This window comes from Stomoxys calcitrans, chromosome 3, assembly GCF_963082655.1.
Source record: "Stomoxys calcitrans chromosome 3, idStoCalc2.1, whole genome shotgun sequence".
Taxonomy (NCBI): domain Eukaryota; kingdom Metazoa; phylum Arthropoda; class Insecta; order Diptera; family Muscidae; genus Stomoxys; species Stomoxys calcitrans.
In genome coordinates this window covers 199,259,304-199,284,638 of record NC_081554.1, presented here as the reverse complement: position 1 = coordinate 199,284,638, position 25,335 = coordinate 199,259,304, and the positions used below count along the sequence as shown (strand labels likewise).

Genomic DNA, 25,335 nt, shown 5'->3' with positions numbered 1-25,335 from the left:
CCCAGTGAACTAAACGTTCAGAATTCGGTCAGAAGTCTGTACGAAAATCAAAAAATGTTTCCTAATCCGGGTTCTATATGAATTCTTAATGAAAAATATATGGAGTGGTGGACACCACTTCGAAAGGCAACGTCGGAGGGAAATCTGATGTTTCTGACAGAATTCTAGTCCAAAAGGGCAAAAGTCGGGCGGTGCCAACTGTATAATACACTGTACCTACCCTATAGGTACAATGTGGGAGCTATATCCAATTCTGAACCAATTTTGATGAACCTCGGCGAGCAAATATGTTCATACTGTAATAACTACGGTTGACAAATGACAATATTATTGCAAATTGCCCAAAATTTGACGAACATATTGTACATATGGGAGATATATCTAAATCTGAACCGATTTCAAGCAAACTTCTCATATATGGTGGGAGTTGTCGAGGAAGGTGTTGTGCAAAATTTTGGGAAGATTGGTCAATAAATGCGCTTGCAATGGCTCTAGGAGTGAAAATTGGGCTATATATATATATGGAAGCTATATCTAAATCTGAACCGATTTCTATGAAATTCATCAGTAATGTCGAGAGTCATAAAAACCCTTCCTACTAAAGTTCGAGAGAATCGGTTAACAAGAGACCATTTTTTTGCATTATTTCTGCAAATCGGACGAACATATATATAGCAGCTATATCCAAATCTGAAGCGATTTAAAGCAAACTTTTCAGATATTGTGGTAGCCGTCGAGGGAAGTGTTGTAAAAAATTTTGGGAAGATTGGTCAATAAATGCGCTTGCAATGGCCCCAGGAGTAAAAATCGGGCTATATATATATGAGAGTTATATCTAAATCTGAAGCGATTTCTATGAAATTCACCAATAATGTCGACAGTCAAGAGAAAATCCTTCCTGCCTAATTTCGGGAGAATCGGCAAATCCGATTTTTTCAGTTCAATAGGCTTCGTCTCTAGGCCGAAAAATATGCCTGTACCAAATTTGAAGACGATCGGATGAAAATTGGGACCTGTAGTTTGTACACAAATTAACATGGACAGACAGACGGATATAGCTAAATCGAATCAGAAATTGATTTTGAGTCGATCGGCGTACTTATCAATGGGTCTATCTCTCTTCCTTTTGGGTGTTACAAACAAATGCACTAAGTTATATACCCTGTACCACAGTAGTGGTGTAGGGTATAATTATGGGAAATTAGGAAGTGAAATTCGAGTTGTCGTAAAGACTTCTGACCGAATTCTGATGTTGAGTGTTAATGAATACGGATGTGTTTTCTGACTTGTCGCATCGATTTCCTTAAGAATTCAAATGTTTTTTCTGACTCGTCCTATCAACTTCTGAATAAAAATATGTAGAATTCGGATGTACTTTCCGACTTGTCTTGTTATCGAATACTAACTAATTCTGAAAGAATTCTTACAGTATTAAAATGTGTTTTCTGACGGTTCAAGTTGCAAATTTGGTCTTAAAAATTCCATTAAGAATCTCCTTTTTATAGCCGAGTTCGAACGGGAGATTTTTTTACATGGTATAGTTCCCCGCAAGTCGTTATTCCAGCATGGAATAACGACTGCTGAAAATTTTTTCTCATGGCCTCGTCAGGATTCGAACACTGGGACTCAGCGCCATAGGCGAGCATGCTAACCTCTGTTCCACGGTGGCATCCAATGGTTCACACACAGAAATACGCAAATAATCGCACAAATAAACGCACAAGAAGAGAAAAAAACATTTGACAACTCATTCAGATATCGTTCAAAATTCCTTCCGAGCTGTCGGGAAAAATTTCTACCGGTAAAAAATTTTCCAAAAAAGCAAGCACAAAAAAAGGACAAAAAACAATTCGACACTGAGTTCCGAATTCCATCAGAACTGCCGGATAAAAAATTAATAACGGTTCAAAGAAATAAATATGTAACAAGTAAGAGCGTGCTAAGTTCGGCCGGACCGAAACTTATATACCCTCCACCACGGATCGCATTTGTCAAGTTCTTTGCAATACCCTCCACCATCCTATGGTGGAGGGTATAAAAAAGCAATCACAAAAAGATAAAGACATTCGACACAGAGTTCAGATATCGTTCTGAACTCCTATCGTACTGTCGGAAGAAAAATTAAAAACGCCATGCAACAGGAAGTTCAGAATTCTTTCAGAACTGTCGGTACAGACAAACAGTCCAGAAATCGTTCAGAATTCTTTCCGATGCGTCGAAAAAAAATTTAAAAATTTATGTACAAGACGTTCAGTTGTCGTTCAGAACTCCTTAAGAACTATCGGAAAAAATTGCACAGAAAAGCACTCCAGAAATCGTTCGCAATTCCTCTCGAACTGTCGGACGAAAAATTGAAAAAAAAACTCCCATGACAAGACGTTCAGAAAAAAAAATTCCTCAGAAAACCAAACAGATTTTGGAACGATTTCGGTAAGATCTTAACGGAAGTGTTTAGAATTTGTACAGAAATGTCTGATATCCGAAATTTGGTTTACTGGGATCTTGCGTATCCTATATAATGCGTGCGTTTGGATAATCGTTAAAAAAAATTTACGACAAGACGTTCAGATGTCATTCAGAATTCTTTAAGAACTATCGGAAAAAATGTTTACAAGCACACCACAAATCTTTCAGAATCCCTTTTGAATGGTCGGACGAAAAATCCAAAAAACTCCCATGACAAAACGTTCAGAACTGTCGGAAAGAAATCTCTCAGAAAACCAAACTGAATTCGGAACGATTTCGGTAAGATATTATCGGAAGAGTTCAGAATTTGTACAGAAATGTCTGATCCGAAATTTAGTTCACTGGGATCTTGCGTATCCACTATAATGTGTGTGTGTGTGGATAATGCATTGTTCTGCTCAATGCAATAATCCATTGGTCGGTGTTCTACATACATATGTTCTGTGATCTAAATATCAGTGGTGGAGTGTACCACTTAAGGGCCAATGCAACCATTGGTCCGTTGCTGTGTGTGGTATGTTAAAGTGTCAGCGGTTTGGTTGTTTGCATTCATTGTCCTCTTTAGTCACGAAGTTTTGTCGACATTTGATACACTGTTGTCTAAGGTACATGAAATCCTCATCGCATTACACAGTTCTAGGTATTGATCACATATATACAAATGTTCCTCCGATTTTAAGTAATATTGCAATAATATGGTCATTTATCATCCGATCCGGAGGAAAATTAGTACATACCTCTTATGGCTGTTGACAATTTAGTGAATGTTGTCAAATCGTGGGGATTTGATCCCAGGCGTTCGACGTCAAAGGCGGACATGCTAACCTACAAATTTTAAGAGAAGAAAAAAATATTTGACACTACTAAATTTTCCACGAACATTCCATTAAGGAACAGGGGATACTTCTCTCGTATCAATGAGTACAGTCCGATTAAAGTTTAAGCTCAATGATAAGGGGCCTCCGTTTCTGTGCCGAGTCAGAACGGCGTGCCGATAAGCGACAACACTTGTTAGAGAACTTTTAAGATATCTGGATACCTTACAAATGTCGCGAGCAATTGTAGGGAGATGACTACCGCTGAAAAATTTTCTGTTGTTCACACCGGGATTTGAACCCAGGAGTTCAGCGTCATAGACGGACGGACTAGCCTCTGCGCCACGTTGGCCTACTACCGCCTGCATTTGTGGCAGGATACCTCACAAATGCAGCCAGCACTGGTAGGGGTATTCCGGGATTTGAACCGTTCGGCGTCAGAGGCGGACATGCTTATCTCTGTGCCACGGTGGCCTATTACCTTGAAAAATAAAATGTTGACGTTTTCTAAAAAAAATAATTTTATGCAACATTTAATATAAAATTTTAAAAACATTTTTTAAAATTATAAAATTTTAAAAAATAAAATGTTGGGAATTTTTTTTTTGCAATAATTAAATTATCATAATTTATTAACTAAGATTCCTGGCTCAAAATCGAATTTCATTTTCTATCACATTTTATGCCTTTATTGTTCAACGAAAATTACCACACCACCCTTCGAATTTTCTAAATTGTACCCCAACGAAAGCGGCCAAAGAAGAAATCGGTACACTCACAGACACTAAAAGGAATGGCAATACCAAACAAAAGTGAAGAATTTTTAAGGACGTGCAATGGTATAAGGAGGCTTCGTCAGGCCAGAGCTTCTTTTTGTTTTTCAAACATTTTCCCTTGATGATGATGATGGTCTGAGGAAAAGGACTGACTCCCCCACCTCCTCCAGCACTTGGGGCAACTGCGTCGGCCAAAACTTTACTTACAACAAACACTCAAACACTCGCTCCCGCACCCAAACAGTCATTCATACCACACAGATATAAAAAGGGAACGTAATAAAACGCAAAGCCAAACAGTGGGTGTGTAGTGTAGTGATGGATAACAGCCCCGAGTTGAATATGGAACAGTGGCTGGTGGGCGGGCGAGTAGGCGAGCGAGGACATCACTGCGGGACAATGGCTTTTGGGATGGGAATGAATGAATGGGCAGCGTGCTGGGGTGCACAAATGGGGTATGATGTGCCTAGCTTAGCCCTTCTCTAAGTCGAAGGCTCCCGTTGCCTGGTTGAGTGTGCCAAGAGGGATTCGCGTTTTGGGTTACTTTTATTTTATGTTTGAATTCGTCTTTTTTTTCTGTTCGTCCTAGCCAATGCTTTGCGTGTGGAAGCACTCACAAATGTTTGTACGCCAATGTTTCTTTGGGTATTAAAGTCCTCACATATCCTCTCGTGTGCATATGTTAGTGTGTGGGTATGTGTGCGCCGTGTGTGTGTATGTGCGCTATGCTCGTTGGGATGTAAGACTTTGGGCTCGTTCTCTTGCCTTGCTGAGCAGTACGAATGTGAAGGGCTTCGAGTGCGGCGGCGATGACGACGACAATGGCGACAACGACTCTAGCGCTGTTTTTTCTGTCCTGATAAGACACACAATGGACACATCAAATTGTGGCTTTAGTTGCGCTTTGCCTTTTCTTGTTAAGGATTCCATGCTTTTTATTTTAGCCGTATTTTTGTTCACACAAGCACAGGCACAAGGAAGGAGGTGGAGGACATAATGTATGCACTGCCAGAGAATCGCTTTGACTGTGGCCGCGGCGGTGCGAGGCGTGTTAAGGGTTCCACTGACGGGCGGCGGACCCCTTCTACAGGGTGGCTGATGAATATTGCTACAATGATGAATATTGCTACATTTTTTTTTCGGTGTATGGAATACATTTTTCTTTTATTCATGTTAAATTAAATTATTAAATTAATTATTAAATTATTATTAATTAAATTAATTAATTAATTAATTAAATTAATTATTAAATTATTATTATTAAATAGAAAAAAAGTTATTACATTTTTTTTTGGTAGCGGCTTTCATCAGCCACCCTGTAGGTTGCCATTTACCTAACTGATGTTTAGAGCTTTAGCGGATGGGTCGCATGGCCATGGATGGGTGTGTTCCTGTCTTACATGTGTACACACGCACACGCACTGACACACACACACACACACGCTCACATGGAAATGCCCGACATGGCTGAGTCTAATGGGTTGGTAGTTCGGTGCTTCTTTGTTACCTTGTAAATATGAATTTCGGCTCCTCTGACGGCAGTGCTTAATAAATGAGGCCACAAAAAGTTTATAAAAATAGAATTTATGTGAGATCGCTGTACTCTATGAGCCATCAGCCAACATTCGACTCCACACATGGAGTGAGTACGGTGATAATTTTCTAATTTCAAAGGCAAGGCAAAGCAATGAGTTGAGGACTTTCTTTCTTCTACAGCTAGAGCTGTTTCATACCAGAGGTGGATTAATGTTAGTATAGTGTATGTCTTTTTAAACTTGTCTTAGAATCCTCAGTCATCTACTAGGAGAATGCCTTACTTTTTTCAAGGTAAGCCAGAGTTACTTCAATTCAAATGGATGTCATGGAAAAGCTCAGCATAATTTATCTTGCAGAAGATGCCTCTTCGCTTTACCCTTTTTTTAGAGCGAAACAGCAAACAAAAAACTCTGCCGTCTGAGAACGGGAAGAGATAAGACTTTGACATTTTGAATAGTCCGCGGTCTTTATCCTTTGGAAAATTTGTTCCGGACGCCAAATCTTAATTCATTTAGCCAAACTCAACACACTTTGCGGCAAAGTTATGGCAAACTTTGTCAACAATCCAAGTCACAAATTGGAATGAGAATCGAAACGCAAATGCATTCAAAATCGCAAAACGAAACATTAAAAGTCGATTACCTAAGAAACTAGAAACAATATGGTGGATCAACATTTCAAAGAGTTATCTCTATTCGTTCTCAAAATGAAAGATTTTAGTTTAGTTTACTATAGTTTTTTGATATTATCCCCCTTTGCAAATGTAAATTTTGCGCATCAACATTCCACTAAGGAACAAGGGCAAACTTCTCACATATCATTGAGTGCAATCCGATTCGAGTTTAAGCTCAACGATAAGGGGCCTCATTTTTATAGCCGAGTCCGAACGGCGTGGCGCAGTGAGACATCTGTTTGGAGAGAAATTTCACATTACATAGTACCTCACAAATGTTGCCAGCATTAGGAGGGGAAAACCACCGCTGAAAAATTTTTTAATGATCTCGCCACGATTCGAACACAGGCGTTCAGCGTCATAGGCGGATATGCTAATCTCTGCGCTACGGTGATCTCCCACTTTGGCCATTGAAACTAAACTAGTACGCAGTTGTTAAACTTTTTGAGTTAGAGTGCACTAGACCGTCCCATGCTATAAGGGGTAATTTTTTTTTGCAAAAAGAGACACGCATGCTCTTAACTTCTTTATTTTTGAACTTAATAAGCGAAATAACAAATATCATGACGATCGGTTAATGATAACACTTGCCCCATCGGTATTCAAAATTGGGAAAAGTGAAGTTTTTGGGATCTATTGGAGGATTTTACGTCTTAGAATTTAATTTGATCACAAAGTGAACATTTATATGGCCAAAAACAAGTTACACTTAGAACCACTACTTTGGCAGTTAATAGTGTACCAATTGACTCAGAATTACTTCCTAGTTCGATCAAGCCAAGTCCGTCTGGGCGCGAATCCGCCAATTTCTCTGTCCGAGTTTTATAATCAAAGTACAGGTATCCAATCATTAAGAAATTTTGCACGTACCACTTTTTTTCCGAGACGCAAACGCCATTAATTTTGGTAAAAATCGGTTCAGATGTAGATATAGCTTTCATATAGTTGCAGTTGTCCCAATTTTTAACCGATTCGCACGATGATTTGGAAGCCTCTGCCAAATTTCATCAAAATCGGTTCAAATTTAGATATATCTCCCATATAAAGATAGTAGTCGAAGTAGAGTTATTCGGATCAGTTTCTGTATGTTGAAAACTATAAAGGGAGCTACATCTAAATCTGAATCGATTTTAATAAAATTTAGCATAGACTTTCAGATGAGTAATACAACATTCCATTTCATGCAATTTCATGCAATTCCGTTGAAAGTTGTAGTAACTAGGCTCTTATAAGTGCAAGTCGGGTGAATTATATATATGGAAGCTATATCTAAATCTGAACCGATTTTTGGGCTAAAATAGTGATATATGCAAACTTTCGTGATGATTGGATAACGATTGCGGTTTGCACCTAGTTACAAAACAACGAGACAGCACAGAAACGATATGCGGACAGACGGACCTGGCTAAGTCGAATCAGCAGGAATTTCTGAGTTCGACTACATATTTCACAGCCACAGTAGTGGTGCGGGGTAAAAATTGTGGTTTGTAATAAATTCCATACAAATGTATACTTAGTTTAATAATTTCATGATAGGACTTTAAATACTCAACAGGATTCCTTAGAAAGCACTACATCCGACTTTGGATGCTGTGGCGTCACAGGTTATCTTTAACCGATCACCATAGTATTTGGAAAAAGAAAAAATGCTTTGCAAAAAAAAAAAATGCCTTTTGGTTTTTGGGAAACTCTTTTCAAATGGCCAAAATGCACACTAGATGTTGGCCATTTGAAAAGAGCTTGGCTGTAAAAAAATGTTAAGGGGAAACATTTAAAGTTCCTTTGTTTCATTTTGAATTATCCCGCATGAGAGAGACATTGGGGATAACTCTTTTTTTTTCTTTCCATTAATCGTCTTTTGTCTATGTCGCAAATTTTTAAAAACTGAAAATCAATATCATGGCATGACCATGGGTATGGGTATGCCCTTGTAACAAAATTCACGAAAGATCGTCGTCGATTGTGTTTTTTTGCTTACATAGAACCTATTTAAAGAATTATGTTGGAACTTATCTGTTTCTCAAAATGAGCAAGGGTTCCCTGTTTTCATACATTTGTAATATAAGACACAGGAGGCAAGGTTCACTTATGCTATTCGAATCTTTCCACTCCCCTTACCCACTTGTACCACCTTCTAGGGGACTGCTTGACAGATGCACCACCTAATACGTCGTCTTGTCTTATCCTTCTCCTTAAGCCACGAAATTGTTCTAACCCCAAAGACGACAGCAAAAGGGAATAAGGACATTTCATCAAACGTGAGTATAATTGTGGTCTTTCCCCAAAAAAAAAAAAAAACACACAGTCAAATAGCTCATAGACACAAACACACACATACAGTGGGAAGCAAAACCGAGTGAATGTTTCACTTTATCCATATCTTTCGAATATTAAAAATCTAAAACAGAACAAAATAAATAACTTTTTTATACGAATTTTCTTTTATTTATCACCTTTTGATAGTAATTACTGAACACATTAAAAAATTAAAGAAAGTCACTACAAAAAATAGTAAACAAAATTGAGACATAATAAATTTCCAACAAAATAACTCTAAAATTTATTGAAATAATGTCACCATATGCTATTTTATCGTTAAACAAGAAAAAAGGCGTTAAACACGGCCGGGCCGAATTGTGGATACCTACCACCTCGGGTAAATATGTAAACCACTTTTCGTCAAAATCCTGTGAAAAAGGCATACCTTATGCCCCATAGCAGCTATATCGAAATATGTTCCGATTTGGACCAAATACTTATAAGTATACTATAATATTGATTTTTTTAGAAACTATATCTAAAAATAAACCGAACTAAACCATATACAACACGGATGTCGAAAGGCCTGACATAAGTCACTGTGTCAAATTTCAGTTAAATCGGATTATAAATGCGCCTTTTATGGGGCCAAGACTTTAAATCGAAATATCGGTCTATATGGCTGCTATATTCAAATCTGGACTGATTTGGGCCAAGTTGCAGAAAGAAGAAGTTTATAGACCCAAAACCTTAAATCGAGACATCGGTCTATCTGGCAGCTATTTTCAAGTCTGCACGGATCTAAGCAAAATTGAAGTAGGATGTCGAAGGTCTTAACACAACTCACTGTCCCAAATTTCGGCGACATCGGACAATAAATGCGCCTTTTATAGGCCTAAAACCTTAAATCGAGAGTTCGGTCTATATGGCAGCTATATCCAAATCTGGACCAATCTGTGCCATACTGCAGAAGTATGTCGAGGGGCTTATCTTAACCCACTGTCCCAAATTTCGGCGACATCGGACAATAAATGCGCCTTTTATAGGCCCAAGACCTTAAATCGAGAGATCGGTCTATCTGGCAGCTATTTTCAAGTCCGCACGGATTTAGGTAAAATTGAAGAAGGATGTCGAAGGTCCTAACACAACTCACTGTCTCAAATTTCGTCGACATCGGGCTATAAATGCACCTTTTATGGGCCCAAAATCTCAAATCGGAAGATCGGTCTATATGGCAGCTATATTCGAATCTGGACCGATCTGGGCTAAATTGCAGAAAAATGTCAAAGGGCCTAACACAACTGTCTGTCCCAAAATCGGATGATAAATGCGCCTTTTATGGGCGCAAGACCTTAAATCGAGAGATCGGTATATATGACAGCTATATCCAAATCTGGATCGATCAGGGCCAAATTGAAGAAGGATGTCGAAGGGCCTAACACAACTCACTGTCCTAAATTTTAGCAAAAGCGGATAATAAATGTGGCTTTTATGGGCCTAAGATCCTAAATCGTCGGATCGGTCTATTTGGGGATATATCAAGATATATGCCGATATAGCCCATCCTTGAAATTTGCCTGCTTATGGACAAAAAAGAATTTGTGCAAAGTTTCAGCTCAATATCTCTATTTGTAAATACTGTAGCGTGATTTCAACAGACAGGCGGACAGACGGACGACCATGGCTAGATCGTCTTAGATCGATCTTTAACGCTTCGGTGGTGGGTATACAAAAAGTTATTGATTTTGTTCCAAGAAAATGCAAACAGTGAAACATCGACTCGGTTTTGCTTCCCACTGTATATATATACGCATATGATTGACATGAACCCCTGGCACAAATATTATGGATAAAACTTCCACACTGGCATAAGTAGAAGTACAAACGGACGCCAGCAGTATACGAAAAAGGCATTAAATGGGTTTAAGTCATACACGAATACAACTCCGGCACAAAGGGTGGGGGAGGGAAAGGGCGAAAGATACTTTTGGCCCAGAAGCCAAACAGAAAGGGCCAAATTCACCAATTCACCCATACCTCCACCTTCTTGGTAGCATGTTACCATAGCTGTCAATCAAATGCGAATCTAAGACACAAAACAAAAAGGACACTAAGTAACGAAGTAAGGACTGCGGCCCAGGCACTGGGCAATGTACGATGAGATGGCATGAATGGTGTGGGGAAGAGGTTACAAAGAAGCATGAAATATGCTTTGAAGAACATCTCTCATAAAAATTATGACCATACTCGCATAAATGTTTCACCAGTGCCATTATGCCATGGGGTGGGTGGGTGTATGGGCAACTGTGGCTCGAGTCTGATGAAATCGGTTTGTATCGTTTTGTGTTTGTGTTCTTAGGGAGTGGGCAAATGCTATGACTGAATTGTCGCATGGTGGTTGAGTGGAGAATCTGAACAATGACTGACGACAGTAAAGTAAGACGGTTCTTAACGAAAATACACTCCATCTCTGTGATTGTCCTAGGCAGACATTAAAAGTAATCCAAAACAAGTGGAAGAGGGTCTTAAATATGCTCCAATGCGTCTGGTTAATCAATTTGTTTGTCTTTCATATCTTTACTCCTCAAAAAGGCTCTAATTTCCAATTAAATGATGACATGGTGGTCTACTCTATATGTGATCAATGTGGTTAACTCGTTGCAAATTAACCTTCCATTTTGCACAATCAGCCTAAGATAGACTGTTATGTTTTCTTATTTTCAGCAAAAAGTTGGAATTATTACTTTAACAAAATGAATCATACCAAATTAAAATGTGTAAAGTTTGGCCAGACCGAAGTTTTGGTACCTACACTCAACCAAATGTATACTATGTTCTACTTTTCTAAACCTTTTGGTAAAATACTAAGCTGCAAACGTGGCGTATACATGTATGCCTCTGAAATAGCTGTTCTCCACTTCCATACCATTATTTGAATCCAACATGATCTCAATTGGTCTTTAAGTCAGCTTGAAGGAGCTGGCTTAGTATACCCCCATCCACCATAGGATGGGGGTATACTAATTTCGTCATACTGTTTGTAATTTCTTGAAATATTCATCTCAGACCCCATAAAGTATATATATTCTTGATCGTCATGACATTTTATGTCGATCTAGCCATGTCCGTTCGTCTGTCTGTCGAAAGCACGCTATCTTTCCAAGGAGTAAAGCTAGACGCTTGAAATTTGTAAATGGGCCATATCGGTCCATGTTTTGATATAGCTGCCATATAAACCGATCTTGGGTCTTGATTTCTTGAGCCACTAAAGGGCGCAATACCTATCCGATTTGGCTGAAATTTTGCGCGACGTGTTTCGTCATGACTTCTAACAACTGTGCAAAGTATGTATGGATCTGAGATCTTGACTTTTTGAGCCTCTATAGGGCACAATTATTATCTGAATGGATGAATTTTTGTATAACGGCTTCTTCCATGAACTTCAACATACATGTCAAATATGGTCTGAATAGTCTATAGCCAGATAAAGCTCCCCTATAAAACGATCTCCCTATTTTACTTTTTGAGCCCTTAAAGGGCGCAATTCTTATTCGATTTGGCTGAAATTTTACACAATGACTTCTACTATGGTCTCCAACATCCATTCCATTATGATCCGAATCGGACTAGAACTTGATGTAGCGCCAATAGCAGAGCAATTTTTTTTATCCTTTTCGTTCCTTTGTTTGCCTTTGAGACAGGAAAAGAACTTGACAAATGCGAACCATGGTGGAGGGTATAAAAGATTCGGCCTGGCCAAACTTAGCACGCTTGTACTTGTTTTTTTAATCACGTCACTCATCTTTGAGATCTGTCATTGTTGGAAATGAGGTCAGAGGGAGGATCAGCTCTCCTTCAAAAATCGAATAATCAAGCCCCCTCCGCTGCGCCTTCATTAGCACCACGCAAAATATGTGTTTTATGATTGGCAAATATTCCAATTAGGGGAGGGGTTTTGGAGAGCCATATTGTCATGATCGTGCAAAATGCTGATTTGAGTGGGTTTTCGGGTCAGTGCGGCTCCCTAGGTACTTTGACCAAATTTTTAATACAAAATTCGTACTCTACTCTTCATTTGAGTCCCATATTGTCCCATTAGTCAACTTTTATTTTTGGTTGGTGCTTTTGGGGTAAGGGGGAGGGTCCGCACCCTTCCGATATCAACAAATTATAAAGCATATTACTCCTTCCAGGTCATATTCGTAATCTACTCTGGAATACCTTTCATTTGAGTCCCAAGTTGTCCCGATCGGTCCACTTTTATTTTTGGGTGATTAGTTTGGGTTTAGGGGAAGGGTTCGCCCCCTTACGATATCAAGAAACTCTATAGCCTATTGCTCCTTTCAGACCCTAATACCTTTCGTTTGATTCCCATATTGTCATTATCTCCAATATGCCTATTTGAGGGGGTTTTGTGGTACCTAGGGCCGGCCCCTAGGTACCTAGACCCATTTTTTTATATCAAGTTAGTACTTAACTCTCGAATACCTGCAATTTGTGTTTCATAGTGCCCCGATCTGTTTACTCTCATTTTTGGTTGGTTTTTTTGAGGTATGGGGTTCAGCTGTTTTCGAGTCTATTCAGAACAAACAAACAGACAGACAAACAAACACACTTTGAGTTTTATATTTGAGATTTTTATATAAAAAATTAATTTTAGTTTTATTTTGTTTTTTTTTTCTAGCCCGTCAACAATAATTAATAAAAGTGTGACTGAAGGTACTTATGCACATATTGAGGACTTTAGTTTTAAATTTTTTACAGAAATTTGTAAGCATTTCAACTTTTCGAGAAAAAAATTTAATTATTTCAAATCTGAATGAAAGATTAAGAGTTTAGAGTAAAAGGGAGAGTAGAAACCGAAGCACCGTTTCTTTTTTGCAACGTGGAATCTTTGAAAATCTCAATCTCAATTTCAATTCCATTTCCAATTTCCCTCTTATTCTTCTTGCTTGGCAAAAGACAAAGCACTTTGCTGTGTGTGTGTGTTTGTGTTTTTTCGTTCTTTTTATTCCCGGAAAAAAAGGGTCCACTTAATTATACCATCTTTACCTTAACAACTCCAACCCACGTCTACTTTCACAAGTATAAGTTTACCCTTGTGATGCTTCCCGAATAGAGTTGCTACTCCAGGCCGCAGACTTTTATAAGGCATTTAGAGCTTCAACATTTTCCTGGAGAACGAAACATTTTAACCCTTTTTCAACTTTTTTGTTTTTTGAAAAAAATGCAAATTTTTGTGATACAAAAAAAAGAGAAGAAAACGAAATGCCCGCCGACCTACTCCACAAATTTGTAACAGGTCTTCGACAATGGCTGCAGTGCTTGCGAACTGTTGTTTTACAAAATCTGTGTGGATGGAAAGGGGTGTGAGGGAGTGGGTGGCTTAATGCGTGTGCAAGTATATCTGGGTGTGTGTGTGTGTGTGGGATGGTTGAAATCCTTTGCAATCCTTTGGCGGGAGAGGGTCAGGAGAAAAACATAATTTTTCCAAACAACGAAAATTTATTTTTGATTGAGTGTGTAGAGGGGTAAAGCTTGTTGTTGGGCATGGCTGGGCCGAAGTTGGGGGTGGAGGTTGAACTGAGTTGTTTGGCAGTTTTAAGGATAGCAGCCAAGGGACATCAAGAGAAACCGGGGCAGAGGTGTTCTCGGTGCTAGAAGGTATGAGAAATTTGCTATCCTCCCCACCCCTGAAGGAGTTGGGGGAGGGAAAAATTAAAAAAAGGATTAAGAAGGTTGTTGTTGTATTTTTCGGAAAGAGATCTGCTTGCTTGCTGGCTGATGTTCGGCAGTTCGTTTTGCTGTCTTTGTTGTGGGACGACCAACCGACCGACCGACCCGCTTTATTGTCTAATAAGTGTCTTGGTGTGTTGGCACTGAGCTCACTCGCAGGACTAAGGACAAACTCTAAGGACTCTAACGGCAAACACAAACGCTGAAAACAAATACTTTACCCGTCCGCACAGACACACAGACTCGGGTATATGTATAGCCACTACCCACATTTGGCCAAACATACAGGGACACCCAGTCGAGAGCATTGCGTTGGTGTGAGCTAAAGATGGATGTAGTCATTGTTGAGTCCTCGCACTTTGCACATTCGTCCTGCAACTTTACTTTGTGTTAACTGTTTTATTTTCGTTGGCATGGCATGGCGGCATAACGTTGGTGTGTCCTGCCATGTGCTTTGTCCCGTACACGGCATGCTGGCTGATAGCAGGGGAATCATCATCATCATCGTTGTCGTCGTAGTCGCAGTAGTTGTGGTAGTGGGGTGCCCTCCATGCCCCTGGTGCCCAGATACGGTTACGTTCGTTGCCACTTGGGGCATTCGAATTAGAGACTTTGCTCGTACTTTCTTTGCGCCTTGGCCAGCCCTGCTGGTCCGCCTGGTTGCGTTGCTGCCTCTTCCGTTTCCTCGCTTGCAGAGTTGGGGCTGTTCTAGGAGTGGGGGGCGCATTGGCCGTTGGCGGGGTGTCCATAACTTTCCTTTTTATTTCATTTGGTCGGTAGACACGCCGGAAACGTGAGCCCCGCATGGGTGTGAGCTTAGTTAACGCACATTCGTGTTATTTTCTGCGTCGTTCATCTTTATTTTTGCTCGATTCTGGAATTGCCTGCCTTTGCTGTTGCTCGGTGTCCTTTACCCATCGCCAGTCGGCTCTTGCCTTTCCCTTTTCTTGGGGTTCTTTATTCGTTCATCCGTTCAGTTTTACTATTGTTGGAGTGGTTGCTGTTATTGTTGTTGTTGCCCTGGCTGGTTCCCTGGGACAGTATTTTAGGGCTTATGTAATTTCCAAGAATCTAATTACTTTTTGACGACCACTGTGTGTTATTTCGTCTATTTTTTGCTATTTCTTGTAAAGCACCAAAGCGGGCTAAGGGAGGTGTGGGGCATTGGTGACGGTTGTATGGTTGCATTGGCGACGATGACAGTCGCTACGACTGTTGGTTGGCCATGCAAGGAGATATTGATTGAGTTTCTATGATATTTTGCATCGTTACACATATCGCCTTCTTGCCATTTTTTTTTTAAAACCGGTTCAGCATTATTTTACAATTACTGACTTGCGATGTGTTTTGTTTCAGAAGAAATCGGTACAGATTCATTTTATAATTACTATAAACGGGTATAGTAGTAAAATTGTAATACTTCACAATTATATTTATAGAAAAAAGATCAATATTCGGGCCACAAATAAGTTTTTTGCAGCCTAGGCAAAATTTTGTGCCCCCGAAAAAACCATATTTGGAGGACTGCCTATAGAAGCCTGCGATTTTTCCATTAATTAGATATGAGCTGTCTAGGCTGCACCAAGTGTTGTCAGATGCAATATGACATTTCCAATCGAAAGTTTGGTACTTTCTAGCACAAACGCACTTTGAACGTTTTGACGTACGATCATCATTTGTGGGGATTACAGTGACTTGAAAAAAATTAGTTTAACAAAAAACACAAAATTTAAGTTACTGTTTAATTTTGTATTCCAAATTTCAACAAAATCGGGTAATAAATAAACCTTTTATGAGCTGCAGACCCTTAATCGGCATATCGGTCTATATGACAGCTATATCTAAATATAGTTCGATCTTAATCATATTTGGGTCAGATGGCGGGTGTCCTAAATTTCAGCGAAATCGGATAAAAAATAATGTTTTTATTGGCTTCATATTCTTTATTAGGAGATTGTTCTGTATGGCAGCTACATCTAAATATAGTCCGATCCGAACCATATTTGAGACGGATGTCGGGAGACTTAAAACTACCCATAGTTTCAAATTTCAGCGAAATCGGATAAAAAATAAAAAATAATTAAGGCTATTAGACCCTTTATCGGCAGATCGGTCTATATAGCAGCTATATCCAAATATGGTCTGATTTGGCCCGTTGAAGAACTTAACCAGCGTGCATCAAAAAGACGTATCTGTGCCAAATTTCAGTTCATTGTCTCAATTTTTCAAGGCAGTAGAGTGATTACAACAGACGGACGGACAGACACACGGACATCGTTAAATTGTCTTAGAATTTTACGACGATCTGAAATGTATATACTTTATAGGGTCGGAAATTGATAGTTGTGTTGCAAATGGAATGAAGTGGGTATAATGAATTGAAATCCTGAAAATTTTCGTTCGATAATTTTTTACGACTTTCGTCGTGGATTATCACGACGAGAGTGCATAGATGAACTTAAATCTTTGTATGCTGATGAAGCACCTTCCTATCGCACTGCCAAAAACTGATTAAATTAATTCAGCCGTGGCCGACGCTTGCTCAAATAGAATTCCGTGAAGGTCGTCCAAAAACGGTCGTTGTACCAGAGAACATTGATGCCGTACGTGTACTAATAATACATGATCATCATGTGACATACGAAAAACTTCAACAAAATATCATTTTTTTTTTAAATTCAATCTTGCATTATTATTGCACAAGAATTAAATGTGTTTAAGTGCTCCTTTTAAGCTAATATAAAAATTTTGCCCATGAACATTTCACTAAGGAACAGGGGCAAACTTCACACCTATCAATGAGTGCAGTCCGATTCAAGTTTAAGCTCAATGATAAGGGGCATCCTTTTTATAGCCGAATCCGAACGGCGTGCCGCAGTGCGACACCTCTTTGGAGAGAAGTTTTACATTGCATATTACCACACAAATGCTGCCAGCATTGGGAGCGGAAAGCCAACGCTGAAAATTGTTTCTGATTGTCTCGCCTCGATTCGAACCCAGGTGTTCAGCGTCGTAGGCGGGCACGCTAAAAAAGGCATTTATTTGTTTCACATGTTTTTTTATATAGAGTTTGACAGTTGTTCACGTAAAAAGCCGCATAGAGTACCAACCCTAAGATATAGGTACCCTTGAGTATTTCTTTAACCAGTACACATTCGATATTGCATGAAAAACTTGCCGTAAAAAACGTTTGTTCTGACTGGATTCCGCACAATTTGACAATCATTCAAGAAAACAAAAGGCTCGTGACGATTAGTGCTAAGAAAAATTAAAAATATATGATCGCGGAGCTTGAAAGTACTTTGATAAAATCGTCACAGTTGGCGAATAGTGGATCTATGCGTATGAGCCCGAAACAAAACAACAATCGACCGTGTGGGTCTTCGAAGACGACCCAAATCCGAAAATTGTTCGTGAAAGAAGCACATTGAAGCAAATGGTACCCTGTTTCTTCGGCAAAACGCTTGCGCATCGTAGGACGGACAATTTTGAGTGGTATACCACAGTTTGATTGCCTGAAGAAGAGAGAAATGGGAGCTCTCATACATCGGCTCAAACCAGCGCCTTTTTGATGGGCCAAAACGTCGAAATGATGGGTCGTCCGCACTGTACAGCGCACCCCACTGTACAGTAGCACCCAATGACTTATCGACTTTTTGCATTTTCATTACGAGGTTTACCTTTTATATTTCGGGATTGAACAACCCTTGTGTTGCAATCTGTAACTGACAGCTCTATCGTAAAGCTTAGCATTTGTTTTACAGTAACTTAAAAGATTCATCTCGCTCAAAAAATGTAATTAAATCGTCATTTTCGTTCGATTTGTTATTACAACTTTCGACGTGGATTAACTCAACAACAGCTAACAATAGCACGTAAGAACTTAATTAAATTTTTGGCGATGAAGCTCCATCAAAAACCAGCGTTTTCAATGATATGGTGAATTCAACCGATGTCGTAGTTCACTCCAAGACGAATTTCGTGAAGGTCGTCCAAAATCAGTTGTTGTTCCAACCAGCATGTTGTTCCAAAAACAATTCATGCTGTGCGCCAACTGATATTGAAAGATGTGAGTAGTACACCACAGTCTTGAAGTCTTGGGATAAATGCGAGCTCTCACACACCGGCGTCGAATTGATGGGCCGTTCGCACTGTACAGCGCACCCCACGGTATAGTTGCACCCAATGACTTATCGACTTATTTGCATTTTCATTACGAGGGTTACCTTTTATATTTCGGGTTTGAACAACCCTTGTGTTGCAATCAGTAACTTACAGCTCTATCGTAAAGCTTAGCATGTTTGAGATTAAACGTACTCAGAATGGTTTGACATACGGGCGCTTTTTGTGTTAAATCTCGCTCAAAAAATGGAATTAAATCACGAACATTTCCGTGCGGTTATTTTTTACAACTTTCGACGTGGATTAACTCAACAACAGTGCATCGATAAACTTAATTAATTTTTTAGCGATGAAGCTCCATCACGGACCAGTGTTTAAAGATGGTATGGTGAATTCAACCGAGTTCGCAGTTCACTCCAAGACGAACTTCGTTAAGGTCGTCCAAAATCAATTGTTGTTCCAACTGATATTGCAAGATCGTGATGTGATCTATGGTGAGATTGAGACAACCTTAGGCATTAGTGGGACCAGCATGCATTCAATATAGCATGGACATTTGACCGTCAACAAATTTGTTCGCGTTGGGTCCCACACAATTTGTCAACCGCTCAAAAAAGGCTCGTTTCGATTGGTCGAGAGAAATGCTCCAAAAATACGAAACAACTGCGTTTTTGAGCACTCCAAACATCAATTTGATGAGTTATCCATCGTATAGTACTGACTTGGCGCCGAATGACTTCTTTTTATTCCTGTACGTGGAAAAAAAGGTCCCGAACCTGAATAAGCAGGTGATGCGTTCTGAATACATGTTTTGGAGATATTTTCAATCAGAGTGGCAAAAGTGCTCCGACAATTGGCTAAAACGCATACAAAAGTGTATCGATTTTAATGGGGAATATTTTGAAAAACAATAAAGCTATTTTCGATGATTAATATTGATTTTTGTGTTCTCTAATGCCGAAATATAAAAGGCAACCCTCCTATTAGGTTAGAAATTTATAAAGCAGCCCTCGTAAAACCTCAATTATTTCTATTTTAACTTCCGTTAAAATATCTCTCTCATACTTATTTCCATTTGTTATCCTATTCCACTTAAAATTGCTGATCGGTTAAGAATGAACTGAAAATACATTAGAGTGGGTCAAATTATTAATCGAAAAAGCGGTTATCAAAATAATTAAATAGGAATCAAGTATGGAAGGAGCTTCTTGTTACCACTTATTGAGAGGTGAATTCGGTGAACATTTTATTTCATGTTAGGGACCGGTCAACTGGCAGCCTAGATCATTCACGGTCAACATTTGCATGAATCTACAAAGATAAAATTATATGGACCGTTCTATCAATTCAAAAAGAACAGGAATTTTTCTGAATTTTATGTTTTTTTTTGTTGAAAAACTTTCCTATAGCTCTTAAAAAATCACCCTTTATATGGCAGCTGTATCGAAATATAGACCGATCTGAACTATATAGGGCAAGAATGTCGAAGAGCTGAAAAAGGCTCACTATGTCAATTTTTAGCGGAATCGAACAATAAATGCGCCTTTTATAGATCAAAAGCCTCATATCGGGAGATCGGTTTATAATGCAGCTTTATCTAAATATAGACCGATCTCGGCCATATTGAGCACGAATGCTGAAGAGCCTAACACAGCCTGCCGTATCAAATTTTAACAAAATTGAGGCATAAACGTGCGTTTATGACCCCAAGAACTTACATCGGGAGATCGGTATATATGGCAGCTATATCTAAATATAACCCGATCTTGACCATACACGGTTCGAATGCCGAGGGACCTAACACAATTCATTGTTCTACATTTGAGGGCAATTGGTTGATCAATTATTATGACTTATTATGGGTGTAAAACCTTACATCGGGAGATCGGTATATATGGCAGCTATATCCAAATATAGACCGATGGGGGCTATATTGAACGCGGATGTTGAAGATCTAACACACCACACTGTGCCAAATTTCAGCGAAATTGCCTTTTATGTGGAAATAAAAAGAAGTTTTCGCAAGGGTTCAGCCTTTAGTATTTCGAATTTCTTGGACCGAACTGTCCGGACAGTCTTGGCAGTATCCTCTAATATATTGCGGATGACAACGCAATGATGTTTTGCTAATTGAAGCAAATCAGGATCAATTGCGACATTTATATACGCAAAGTGGGCAGGATCGCCATTTCGGAATTAGGCATATATATGCCTGATGACATTACTTTATTGAACATGTCGGCTCTGCCGGTGTCATTCAATGGTTCCCCAAAATCAATCTTTTCAATACACTTATTGCTAATACATACAAATATTTAGCGTAAGTGTTCGCTGGCCACCAAGGTTGTGCATTTTCAAATTGCTACTTATGCTTAACTATCGCTTGAGCATTCGCTCATGTCGGCTGTTGCTTAGTGTAATTTGACATTTTCTTTGTTGATAGTTGATTGGAGGGCCTCACGAAGTCAAATCGGCAGATCTGCTTATATGAAAGCTATATCAGGTTATACCTATAAACTCAAAAACGGCTGGACCGATGTTTATGAAATTTTCGCATATGGTAGAGGATGCCCCCATGGATATAGAGTACCTCATTTTATGATATCCGTGAGGAGGGCGAATGCTCCCCCTGACCCCAATTTTCCGAAACGCCAGATTTCGGAGATGGGTACATCGATTTAAGCGAAATTTTGTATGCCCCATTATAGTAACCCAAAACACACAAAATTGGTAAAAAACTTTGGGGTCAAATAACTGTGCGGGACGACCAACCATAAAACCCACCCAAAGAACGATACAATATGGGCATCAAATGAAAGGTAATTTGCAGTAGAATACGAAACTTATATACAAATTTGAAGTCAAGTTTCAAACAACAAGTAACACCTTAAAAACCATCTCAAACGAACATGCAAGCCGACCGGGACAACATGTCATTCAAACGAATGATACTTGAGAGTAGAATACGAAACTTATATTGAAATTTTGGGGCATCCCAATACATGTACAAAATCGGCGTGAGGTATTTTCATTGCATCTCAATACGTGTGCAAAATCGAATCAGATTAAGATATAGCAGCCTTACATATCGTTTATCCAAGTTTTCAATGAAATTATTAATTTAAGATACTACTACGATATGGTTTGAATACACTATCCTAAGATTTTCAACGAAATTAATTTTTAATTTATTGCTTGGAAGTAAAACAGATGACAAAATAATTTTCTGATATAGAGTGGATATAGAGTACCTCATTTTATGATATCCGTGAGGAGGGCGAATGCTCCCCCTGACCCCAATTTTCCGAAACGCCAGATTTCGGAGATGGGTACATCGATTTAAGCGAAATTTTGTATGCCCCATTATAGTAACCCAAAACACACAAAATTGGTAAAAAACTTTGGGGTCAAATAACTGTGCGGGACGACCAACCATAAAACCCACCCAAAGAACGATACAATATGGGCATCAAATGAAAGGTAATTTGCAGTAGAATACGAAACTTATATACAAATTTGAAGTCAAGTTTCAAACAACAAGTAACACCTTAAAAACCATCTCAAACGAACATGCAAGCCGACCGGGACAACATGTCATTCAAACGAATGATACTTGAGAGTAGAATACGAAACTTATATTGAAATTTTGGGGCATCCCAATACATGTACAAAATCGGCGTGAGGTATTTTCATTGCATCTCAATACGTGTGCAAAATCGAATCAGATTAAGATATAGCAGCCTTACATATCGTTTATCCAAGTTTTCAATGAAATTATTAATTTAAGATACTACTACGATATGGTTTGAATACACTATCCTAAGATTTTCAACGAAATTAATTTTTAATTTATTGCTTGGAAGTAAAACAGATGACAAAATAATTTTCTGAGTTAATCAAAATTGTAATTTTGGTAGCAAATAATTGGCAAATATGCATTTTATGACATTTTTAATAAAACTGAGTAAGTGTTTGTGCTCATATGACTATATGTACTATGCATGTACACACTTACATATCTGCATTCATAAATGGATTTGCATCGAAATATCTTTGAATACATTCATGATAGTAAACATGCCTTTGTTCGACGCCAAGGAGCATTTTATAAAAAGGATATTTTGAAACAAAGGCAAAAAGTTCTTTTTTGTGCCTGTGCATGACTTAAGATTTTGCATTTAATATAACATTTATGTATGTATTTCCACATATATACAAATAACAATACACACACACACATACATATATATACATACATGCTGTTTAGTGTAAGTCCTATTTATTTTCATGCCAGAAAATCAGCAGTGCTTCGTTGTGGTCTGTCCTATACAGCCACGATGCCACCTTCTTGATCCTCTTGGCGTTTGGGGGTTGTCGTCTAAAAAATTTTCCAGGTGCATTTGCACGCACATAAATATGTCTAATTTTGCTCAAATATTATATAAAATGCACTACATAAATAATTTGATGTCGTACATACTTGAGAGGAGTATATATTTAAAATGGTCATTATATAATGCATTTATATATAATTTATGATATGGCCACAAAGTGGGCTCAAAAAATGGCCTATTGCATTGATTATGCATGCATAAAAGTATGCATGTTATGAAGGCCTACTATTCAAGATGCAAGATGCATACAATTTTGTCTTTGTAAGTCCAGATCCTGCATACACACAGACCCCCGATTGATGGGCTGGAAAGCGGGATGCGTATCTCTGAGGTTAATGCAATGCATTTCGGACAAAACTCCTGAGATGGAAGAGCAGTTAAGAAAGAACTGCATTTAAATTAAAAAGAGAAGCCTGGGCATATGAATGTGGATGTAGCGAGGGTTATGTGTGAGTGTTTTAAGGCATGCCATTTGTTGCCTATCTGTAACAACAAATTGCAACTACCTTCACTCTCACCCTCACCCTCCCCCCTGCCCAACGAAGTATCCAAGAAAGAAAAGCTAGTTCTTGGGCCTATGTGCATATGCATGATTTTAAGAACACAACAGAAAAATACATTTGTCAGTATGTATATAGGTATTAAGAAACTTGCATAGCTAGGTATCTGTGTATGAGTATTGGTGTCTATGTGTGTTTCTGGTTCTTGAACGGTAACTCATTTTGGCTTTGCTTGGTGCGTATTTGTGATTTGTGTTTGTATTTGAATGTCTTAGGATTTTGTTCGGAGTGCTGCCTATAAAAAATATGACTTTGCATCCAAGTGACTCCTTGAATGTATTAGAATGCAAGTAAATGTAACCCCCACATCCACATCGACCTCGGCCCATTGCCCAACACATGCATGTTCGTGCTGCCATTGTTTGGTTCTTTACCCACTTGCATGCATCTTTACTTTACCATGCAGAGAGGGAACGCACTGCCATATTTGAGAAATGCAGATGCACTTGATGAAATATGCAGTTGCTTAAAGAAGTACATATTTCGTATGTTTTAGTGTGCATGGTTGTGTTTAAGGATGTGTGATGGTGTTGGCCACCCACCAGGGACATATAATTACAAGCATACAGATTTAAGTGTACAAGGGAGAATTTACGAACCGAAGAATGACCACGATATGTAAGCAAAATGTTACCGAAGAACGCAGAATTCTTAAGGAATCCATTTTGATCTTAAGACATGTTGTGACAAGCCTGCAAAAACAACTTAGAGGAGTTCAATATACTACAAAATCAACTCCCAGCTCCAATCGTCGAAAAATGTATGGTACTTAAAACGTTTATATGTGGTTTATTTCGAAAAATGGTTAGGGTATTGATTAAGACCACTGGCAGCCCAAGAAGTCTTATCGTGGAATCGGTGTATAAGGCGTATGCGAGGAAGGTTTAAGTATACTTGACGTACCAAATTTCAACCAAATCGTGTAAAAACTGAGACTTCTTCATTTTTTTCGCAGGTGGGTGGGGCTGTAGATATATCCCTGCGTGGGTTTCAGCGCACAGGGGGATTAGGAGGGTCGGAGCTTACGTCCTCGGTTGCTGGTCCTTCGAGGCTAAAAAATCCGCGCCATCGTTTTAATTGCTATTCGGATACGGTTAATTCCGATCCGATTTCTCTCTCAACGGGACACATAGGACTACGAGCTCACCTATGTAAAAACGGTGCGGCAAGTGATAGCATGTGTAGGGCATGCGGGGGAGATGATGAGACGTTGGAGCATTTCCCTTGTCATTGTCCGGCTTTCGCCGCTTTGTTTCATTCCGAGGGGACAGCGTTTTTATCCCAGGCCTCTGTAATTATTGGGGGGATCGGTTGAGCTATGGAATGTGCCCCATACCACAACGGTTCGGCAAATACGTTGTCAGGACCGGTAGATTTGCCGTTTATGCATGAGACCAGAACGGCTTCATTTCTTCGCAGGTGGGTGGGGCTGTAGATATATCCCTGCGTGGGTTTCAGCGCCTAAGGGGATTAGGAGGGTCAGAGCTTACGTCCTCGGTTGCTGGTCCTTCGAGGCAGAAAAATCCGCGCCATCGCTCTAATTGCTGTTCGGGTGCGGTTAATTCCGATCCGTCGTCATTGGCGTTGCCCTTATATTATTGCTGTTCATTTGTTTTATTGACTTGTAAATACCACGCATGTTTCCACCAGTTGCTGAATTTTCGGCTAGCATATTAAAATATATTTGCTTATCTCTGCAAACAAGGCGTTTGACCAGCGAGGCGGAGGTGCGATATTCAGTCCTGGCTGCGGTTTTTGTTACACTTGATTTTGCCCATAGCAAAGCGTTGCATAGACGTTTCAGGTGTTTTATTTCCTCTATAGTTTCGTTGCTTATCCATGGTTTTTAGGATCGTCTATCAGTACCTATGATAGAGGTGGCCGTCTCCGTACATGCAGCTGTTTTGTTGGTCCATTTCTGGATGATATAATGTAGCTTCTCAGTTAATGCTGTCTTGTATTCGCACATAGTTTTGCAGATTTTTTAGGTGAAAAAGG

At 39.2% G+C, this 25,335-nt stretch overlaps 1 protein-coding gene and 1 long non-coding RNA gene across 7 annotated transcripts in view; one reads left to right on the top strand and one right to left on the bottom strand.

Annotated features, from left to right (window-relative positions):
• Window positions 1–25,335, bottom strand: part of LOC106082858 (rho GTPase-activating protein gacF) — a 167,281-nt gene that overhangs the window by 104,982 nt on the left and 36,964 nt on the right. The gene's annotated exons all lie outside the window — the stretch shown is intronic.
• The window catches only part of LOC106082860 (uncharacterized), a 43,025-nt gene that overhangs the window by 14,206 nt on the left and 3,484 nt on the right, over window positions 1–25,335 (top strand). The window contains exon 2 of one of the 5 annotated variants that reach the window (XR_009397600.1): window positions 13,210–13,244. The exons of the other annotated variants lie outside the window; for them this stretch is intronic. This is a non-coding gene — a long non-coding RNA (uncharacterized LOC106082860). The remainder of the gene's footprint in view (window positions 1–13,209; window positions 13,245–25,335) is intronic. 5 annotated transcript variants of the gene reach the window in all.